Genomic DNA, 9807 nt, shown 5'->3' with positions numbered 1-9807 from the left:
TGTATGGTTGCAACATATTGGCATTTGGCTGGGCAGTGGAGCCTGTGCTAGGGGCTGGATCTGTCTGTCTTAATAATGTGTGGCATTTAAAGAGGCACTGCCATAGACAGGGATCTCATCTCAGTGCGGAAGGCATGCTCTTCCCATGCAGATGCAAACCTAACTGCGACCTGGGTAAATGCAACATGAAGGAATGAGAAAGCATCATGCTCATCAGGATTTTGTAGGCAGTCGCTAACTTTGTTATTATTAGCTTTTTGAAAGGAGGACAGGCCACCAGACTTGAGGGGAGAGTACTAACAGCTAATCTCTTCACTCAACTTTCTCTCTCATATGCTGTGAGTGCTGTTTTGTATTATTTCAGTCTTTAAGTCTTTGATCTGCATAGATATTGCACCATACCAGCTACATAAATCTGAATTTCTTTTTCTCTGCCAATTCCCAGGGGCAATGGTTACAAGAAGAAGACAAGAGTGAAGTCAACTGGGAGGATTTGATGTGTTTTCTCTCTCTTGAGCTCCAGGAAGTCTTCTTCCTGTGGAAGACATTTAAGTGGGAGTAAGGATTCTTTACCGCAACACAATTAATATGGCAGATCCTCTGATCCATGATCAGATCTCCCAACATTTTTGTGTGAGGATGGGCAATTTAAACTGGGCCTGCGGTGCTTGGATATAAATTTTAACACTTTGCCTCCAGTGTCTTGTCCCCAGTTTAAATCACACTCAAAGCTGTCATTAACCATGGTGGTGAAGAAAGACAGGGACTTGCATGATAACTGTCTCTTGGAGAGAGGAATTATCGAAATAATAAAAAACAGTACAGTGGTACCTCGGGTTAAGAACTTAATTCTTTCTGGAGGTCCATTCTTAACCTGAAACTGTTCTTAACCTGAAGCACCACTTTAGCTAATGGGGCCTCCCGCTGCTGCCGTGCCGCCACCGTGCGGTTTCTGTTCTCATCCTGAAGCAAAGTTCTTAACCCGAGGTACTATTTCTGGGTTAGTGGAGTCTGTAACCTGAAGCATATGTAACCCGAGGTACCACTGTATGGAGAAAGACCAGGCAGGGTTAACTCTTCTTCCCCCAATACCATGGTATCAAACCAAATTCTCCCTACTGCACCGGCTTTTAACCAAAGACATCAGGATATGCAATTACATGAACATCTCAGCTTGTCTCCTAGGCTTAGGAATGGCCACAGCCTGCATCTCACACTCTCCTCTGCATACAATACTGGGACAGGGTCACATCACATCTGCACAAAGAGAGGATATATTTAGATCATGAGTGTAAAAATTTGAAACAATGCAGTTTTCAGAAAGCAGAATGGGAACAAGAGGACTAAAACAGATAGCATCATTATTTTCCAGATATACCACTGCGTCAAATCAATCCAATGTTTGGTGATATATGACTAATAGGATTTCCAGAAGGAGAAACATAAAATGGGGGATGTCTGTCTTTGATAACAACTCAGGCATAGGAAGGAAATGAGTGGCCTCAAAACATTAAACACTGGATAAATGATTGTGGAAAGCAGCCCAGGAGGTCTAATGCAAGATCTGGGGAAGGAAGAATAGTCTGGATTGTGTATGACCTCCTAATATGGCTTTAATTCCCAGAGAAAATGGTTAAATAAAAATGTTTGTGTCATTGTTCCAAATTCATTACTGAAGTTTGATCTGTTTCCCTGCTTCTTCCTTCCTTAATTGGTTAATGCATGCATGACTCTTGGAAATTAAGTTCTACAATTAAGGCCACATTTTTGGTTGACAATCTAGGTGTAATTCTTTCCTGCCTAGGCAAAATAAATATTTATGACCTTCTCCATTACATTTTCCTCAGTCTGATGGTTTCTTTGAAAGTGATAAGTTTCTGATAATGCGATGAGAGGGAATGTTTCTCGCACCTCTTAGTAATGACATCAATCATCATACCCTCTGAGGTTGTTGAAAAGACTATGGGAAAATGAATAGTACGGGGTACAAAGGTTTGAAATTTGGATCAGTGATTGTATGGCCCAACTGACCGATGGCTTTATCTGTGCTGGGAGAAAACTCGGTTTTTGCACTGAGGGCCAGCATGAGGGAAGATCACATGCATAATGCAGTGCAATTTCACATGCTACAAAGCTTCCAGAAGTGAGCTGGCAGCATGGCACAATAAAAATGGGTTCAATTATGGTCTGGATATGTGGTGAAGAGAACTGTGAGCCCCTGTTGAAACTGAAAAACCATCTGCTCACCAAGGCAGGTATGTCAACTGAATGCCTAAGATGTACCAACAGATCTTTGCCTACCCCCTAGTATGATCTAGCTTCAGCTATCCTGAGGATGCAACTCTGGGGTGGGGGCAGGCAGGAAGCTTGAATGGGGAAGGGAAAATTGTCAAATCTTGTGTGGAATCCCACCAGATTTTGAGTGATCCTCTGTTTCAGCATCCCCAGTGCCCCACCCTATATTGTTTACATCCCACCTCCCAACTTGTATAAGTTCAGGATAGCCTCCCTATCTCTCAGACTTGCAACTAGAAATTTTGTGGAGATGAGGAGGTAGTGAAGGCAGGATCACTCCAAGATACTTTGCAGCCTGAGGTGGAGCAGCAAATGTGACTCCCTTGCTCCACCCACTCCAGCCAAAATGCACAGTACCTAAGGCTGGTCCAATTACTTTGGAACCTGACGCAGAGCAGAAGCCCTGGGAGGTGTCATCCTTGGTGATGGGCCCCAGCACATATCATCTTCAGCCATGGATGTGATACGAGGCCTGACGATTTATCCTCACATACTACCCCCTCCCATTGTGGCAGGACCATAGGATTACCTTTCCTGTTAGTTGTGATGCTTTCAATTGGTTTGTTAATGGGTTAAAATCTCTATACTGTCTTGTTACAGATGGTAAGTTTAATTTTGCTAAATAATACAGGCAAATCAATTACAATTTGGAAAATCATCTTCAACGTGTAGCCTGAAACAAACTATCCACGTTGTTTACCACATCAGCTGCATGGAACACGTTTATGAAGCAGCACTGATTAAGATTCAGTTAAAATTCACATTCAAAATCTGCAAATAATAATGTGATCCACTGAATTAATTGACTGTTTGCAGCCCTGAAGGTTATAAAAAGCTAGGGCGGACTGTCAACTAGATCAATTGATTCATTAATGACAAAGATTTAGCCAACAAATTAACCCACTTTGGCCTGCTTAGGATTTACTGCTCTTTAATGTATGCTCCCTTGGCCAATAAAGCGCGATGAGCACTGCAACCCCAGAGTCGTCCGTGGCTGGACCTAACGGTCAGGGGTCCCTTTACCCTTTACCTTTAATATATGGATATACAGTGGTACCTTGGGTTACATACGCTTCAGGTTACAAATGCTTCAGGTTACAGACTCCACTAACCCAGAAATAGTGCTTCAGGTTAAGAACTTTGCTTCAGGATGAGAACAGAAATCGTGCTCTGGCGGCACGGTAGCAGCAGGAGGCCCCATTAGCTACAGTGGTGCTTCAGGTTAAGAACAGTTTCAGGTTAAGTACGGACCTCTGGAACGAATTAAGTACTTAACCCGAGGTACCTCTGTAGACTTGATTTTGATCGTTGTTTTCATTCTTTTTGAGTCATCTGGGCAATAAAGTTTTTGGCTTTCTTTTTTTGTTTTGTTACTTGTGCCTAATTAGAGTTTATGATTCTCTTTGCAGAGGCAAATCTTTTAAAACCACTTCTTATGGTTTCTGTCCATATTTTAAGAAAACTTGTTGATTCCATGAGACTCAGTTTTTTAAATGTATGAGACAGGACACATTTATTTCTATCATCAGTTTCCCTGGCTATCCCCAAAACCTATAACACCCTAATATGTAAAGCCTGCTATGACCAGATAGTTGTTCATAGTGAAATCTTATATACGACTGAAACCTCTCAGTTTTCAAGGGATGTTCCAGAACATCACTTCCATAGAACATAATTGATCTCTCCAGTTTTTAGTTTGAATCTTAGCACATCAACATAAATGTAAACTGAATCCATCCTCAGTCACTACTATGCCATGTAACTTAGGAGTTGCACTGGCATAGGGGATTTAGTGACAATCACAATTCTGTCTTGTTCAATTAGTGTAAACTGAGGACAGAACTGCATTATTTCTTGGCTGCAATTCTGCTTCTTATTATCACTAAAAATGTCTTGAACACCCCCCCCCCGTACATTCTTTTTAATCAGTTGCTCTCTAGAGCTTTCTCATCATGCTTCTGCAAACCAAGACTGGATGATACACATCTCTATTATGATGCTCATTGATCTAATAAATTAAAGGTTGCAAAGATTTTTGAATAATGGATAAAATTGTTCTAAGAGACAAAGCCCGTATTCTCCTTGCCTTTCACTAAGAAGAGAATAATTTTATTTCAAAGCCACAGTCTATTCTCATGTGCCATCTGAATGTCCTTGATAATGACATGAAAGATGTTGAAGGCACACTGAATCATCTGCTGTTAGTCTAACGATGATAGCAGGTTGGTGCTTTATACAAGAAACTGAAGCATACAACTGCTCTTGCAAAGCAGCAGTAGCAAAAGAGGAAACTTGATGTGCAATCCTGCAGCTGCTGTTTCAGATTTCATGAGTTCCTGGTAGCCCATCTCTGGAATCGATGCCCAATAGGAAAGTCTATGAGAAGAACAAGCAAAATTCCCCCTTTCCCTTTCCTTTCCTTTTATACGCCATTCTTACATATGAGTACCACTCATAACATACTTTCCTTAACTATACATGCAATAATGCATTTCGAAAAGTGTTTAAAGCTAGCTTCACTGGAGAATTATCCTGCCCCTGTGAGAGATTCCCCACAGTCTGTTTAAAATTAGACCCTTACTTTGTGGCTGTAGCTTTCTCCAGAAATGAGTAGATTCACACCCACTACACAGAAAAAAAAAAGTGAAAATAATGACACAATTTAGCTACTGAATTTGTTGCCCATCTTACCTGTCATTTACAAAAGAATTCTGTCACCTTTTCATCTGGGCATAAAAGAATGATTCCCGAACAATGTCCTTTTTGAATGTGCACTGATATTGTGGTCCAAGCAGCACTGTAATAATATTTCAAAAGATTTGTGTGACCATTGCTTCAAGTTCAGCATAATGTATTTCAGCTTTATGTGAGGTGTTCCACATTTGTACAAACCTTTCAACTAGTGCAAAGCTGCGGATTAGAGATTCCCTTTGCTTTGCAAACATGATCTTGTATCTTATGATAAAATAATGACATGTAACAGGAGCTCTGCAGACTTGCTGCATATCCTTTGTTGCTATTGTAATAGTCCTATAATATGATCCCCATTATGTGGAAATATGAATTAACATTGTTTGCCCAGCATAATCCCATACTGTAATCATACTTTTAGAATATTAAAATGGATCTCCTTGTACTCTGAGTTGTAACTTTCTATATATCTAAAGAGATGAATGGGATTTAGCTAGGCTGCTCCCATCAATGTCAATGGAGTCATCTAGCTAAATAACACTGTGTAATTTGAGAGGGGGGGGGAGGAGAAGCTGATATTGTTCAGTCAACAAATCTCATTGTTCAGGGGTAAAGTATTATGGTTACTGTTATAGCCTTAGGATGATCTCCCTCTTAGACTAGATAAAAGGTTGGAAACATCTAGTTTTTAAAATTGTCTATATTATTGAGCATACAGAAAAGCTATTTTTCATAGTGCTTTGGAATTATTTATTTTGTAATTTATGCCTCCAGCAACAATACACTGACAGTTATATTTTGCTCATTCTACTTTGCTACACAATGTATATAAGCTTTTGTGTGCTTAACACCACCGGCACAGGGAGAGGGGCCGGGGCTGGAAGGGGGTCAGCGATCGACCGCAATCTACCAAAACCTTGCAGGGATCGACCAGTAGATCATGATCGACATGTTGGACATCCCTGCTATACATTCACACTTGAGTGTATGTCTGACTTTGCTCAGTTGGACTTACTTCCAAGTAAGTGTTTATAGGATTGAAGTTTAAAGAGTTTCCATGTGACTAGCCCAGAAAATGACTACTCCTGCATAGAGAGAAACAGAAACAAGACTGAAAAAACGCAATAATGCAATATTCATATTCAGTATAAGAAACTAGGACACACAAATTAAGGAAGAGATTAAGCCTCTTATTCAGTGACTAAGTGCATGAAGCTGTGTCTCTGCATTAGCCAGGAAACCACTGTGTGAGCACATATTGCCTTCCATCGTAATGGGGGGGGGGCGCGAGAAGAATGGGGCCTTCTACCTTCCCGTCTGACTTGACTGAGACCTGATTTCTACTGTTGTCAAGATGATTATCAAGGGATGATTATCAACTGAGGGCATGTCCACCTGGGAGTTTCTTCATATGTGGCACCAGAGGAGGTGGGGCGACAAGCAACCCCCAGGCAACTAACTGCCTGCCCCCCTGTAGGACTTTTTGTGAGATATTTTACATTGTGACCCCAACACTTTCCAGCAGAGATCCTACTGTGAACTTGGAGTCCATTGTGGTTTTCTGATCATCTGACCCATGCAGTGATAGATCAGACAAGTTCAAAATAGTTGAAAGTTTCATTAATCTAGAGCTACAACAGACCAAAGAATAGAAATACAGTACAATGGAAACATAAAAATACACAACAATTATGAACGCATATAAAGGCCATTTTTGCCAGCTTACTCATCCCATCTTGCTGAGTTTTGTCCTTCTCATCTGTCCTTTCTCCTGTGCCTGCCTCTAGTGCCTCCTCTCTGTCTCCACCCAACCACAGTCTTTTATTTCCTTTTTCTGTCACCATTCAAATTGGGGTGTCTCCTTCTGACTGGCTCCCTAAATATTTTAGTCTTCCCCTTGGTAATAACCTCGTTCCATTCTTTGCCTTGCTGTTCCAGACAGCTAAGCAAATTTGGTTCTCTAAAATTATTACCTGTCTTGACCCTGGCTTCTTCATTGCTAGACATTTGTTCATGTTCATCAACTTTCTATTTAAAAATCTTGCCCAAGCGTTCTCTGTGTGCTAAGTGCTTGCTTATTCTGCTGCTTGTAGCAATGAATCCTGTGATAGAGCCTCATGATTCCATGTTCCCAAAATTTCGAGTCCCCTTGATTTTTTCTATACTCAGAAAACAATTTTGTTGGCTATATAAATATGTATAAATATCCACAATGCTGTTCTGGTCTTACACCCCCACCAGCCTCCACTAGATTCTTTCCCTTTTCATTTAAAAGTCTAATACATGGGACAAAACTTGCACTTACAGAAATGAACGTTGCCCCCTCCCTTGTTACCCACTCAGCTTCCTGTGGCCACCCCTGGCATCTTTGTATGCAGGAAAAAAAATGTGTGAAGCACATTGAGAGAAAAAAGGGTATGAGGTGTAGAATGACTGCTTGGGGAAATAATTCACCACACAGAAAATGGGAAAAATGAATTATATTGTATAACATTAGGTAGTGAAGAAAAAGGTAAAGGTAAAGGAGCCCTGGACAGTTAAGTCCAGTCAAATCTGACTCCAGTGGTACCTCAGATTAAGAACTTAATTTGTTCCGGAGGTCCATTCTTAACCTGAAGCTATTCTTAACCTGAGGCATGCTTTCGCTAATGGGGCCTCTCACTGCCGCTGCGCCACTGGCACACGATTTCCGTTCTTATCCCGGGGCAAAGTTCTTAACCTGGAGCAAGCACTTCCTGGTTAGGGGAGTTTGTAACCCGAAGCGTCTGTAACCCGAGGTACCACTGTATGGGGTTGCAGCGCTCATCTCACTTTCAGGCTGAGGAAGCGGGCGTTTGTCCACAGACAGCTTTCTGGATTATGTGGCCAGCATGACTAAACCGCTTCTGGCGCAATGTGACACTGTTCAGAAACCAGAGCGCACGGAAACACCGTTTACCTTCCCGCCGCAGCAATACCTATTTATCTACTTGCACTGGTGTGCTTTTGAACTGCTAGGTTGGCAGAAGCTGGGACAACACCAAAGTCACTCAGTTCTAAGGGCTGGTTCCTATGGTGTAGTAGTATTAGTAGCAGTAGCAGCAGTAGCAGTAGCAGCAATTTATTTGTGTAAGAATACATTGGTACAACTGAAATGACTAAATGTGCATGTTACATGATAACATGTATGTGTATTGCATCAGGTAGGCATGACCAGCTGCACCTTACTGCTCCATGTATGCATGAGGCGGAATATAAGAAGCTGCAGTATACCAATGCAGACTATTAGTCCACTTGCTCAGTGTAGTCTACCCTCACTGGCTTCAACTCTCCAGGGTTTCAGAAAGTAATCTGCCAGAGATTGAACCTTGGACCTTTTGCACGCAAAGCATGCAGTCTGTCACTGAGCTATTGCCCTTCCCTCACATGTTCTTAGCCAAATATTATTATTATTTAATTTATATACTGCCCTATACCTGGAGGTCTCAGGGCAGTTCTCAGAACAAAAATATGATAGTGTACACAACTGAATTAATGCATACACTTTGAATCTATATATTAAATAGCACAGACAGCTCAACTGCACAGCTAATGTTCAGCAGCAAGTGGTTAAAACCTTAATTTTAAGTTCTGTACTGGCCATTTACATAGGGAGTGCCAACATTTACATCCCTACGAACAGAGGAAAGGCATGAATGTACCCAGTTAATAACTTTCCTTCATTAGTGATTTTAAAGTAGAGATTTATGACCATCGATCCTGCACATTTCTTACTTTGAGAGGGGTGGCCAAGATGGTCTCTGAGGTCCCAGTGATTGTATTATTCAAACCAAATTTCAGTGGCTGATATGTCTTTGAATATTTGGAATTCCAGCAAGGTCTAGTGAGTAAGTTTAGCAGCTATGGGATAAGAGGAGAGATCCATTTATGTTTCTGTAACTGGTTATGGAACAGGAACGAGAGGAGGAAAGAGCAGACATTATTCCAATGGAGGAATGCTGAAAGTGGTATTGGGGGACTGGTACTGGAGGCTGTGCTTTTTAATTAGTTTATAAATGCTCTAGATTTTTTAAATAAAAAAAACTTTTATTTCAGTTTTGAAATATGAATAAAAAAACCTAGAACAACAATACAGAGCAGTCATAAATGATTTACTGTTAGGGGTGAGTGGCGAGATAGCCAGATTTGTTGATGATAGCAAATTGTTCAGAACAAAAAGTGCAAGGAGATCCAGCTAAATTGGCTGAATGGGAATTAAAATGGCAAATGTAATTTGATGTATGTGAGTGTAAAGTGATGCATGCTCGGTCAAAATATATTAATTTTACATATATGCTAGTAAGTCTCATTCTCAGGAATAAGATTGTGGGGCCATAGTGGATAGCTCAAAGAAGATGCTGACCCATGTGTTGTTGTTGTTGATGACATCCCAAGAGACAATGACATCTGCCTCAGGGCGTGAACTCAAACTGCTGAGTTTGCAGCCCTCAAGTGAACTTCCTGGGGCAGTGTGTGTGGAGGTCCTTGGCTGCCCAGATAACAAGACTTCTCTCTTGGCCTCACTGATGTGGTCCAAAGGAAAGCAGAATGATACATTTGGCACCAGCTTGGCTGAAGGAGTTGCTGGAGGGAAATGTACAAGGCACCATCTAACCATCTTAGGGACTCCACTCCAGATTTGTGTAGGGTTTACTCCTTAGCCTTTTCTTCTCTCAAAGATGTCCCGCAAGGCAGAGGAGGTTTAGGATCAGAGTTTTCCTTCTCCTAAGCTGTGAAAAAAGCAGATTCCATGTTAGCAGGGATCATTAGGAATTTAAATAGAACTGTCAATATCATACAAAT

Source organism: Podarcis erhardii (assembly GCF_964252035.2).
Source record: "Podarcis erhardii genome assembly, chromosome: 6".
Taxonomy (NCBI): domain Eukaryota; kingdom Metazoa; phylum Chordata; class Lepidosauria; order Squamata; family Lacertidae; genus Podarcis; species Podarcis erhardii.
This window is presented reverse-complemented; position numbering follows the sequence as displayed.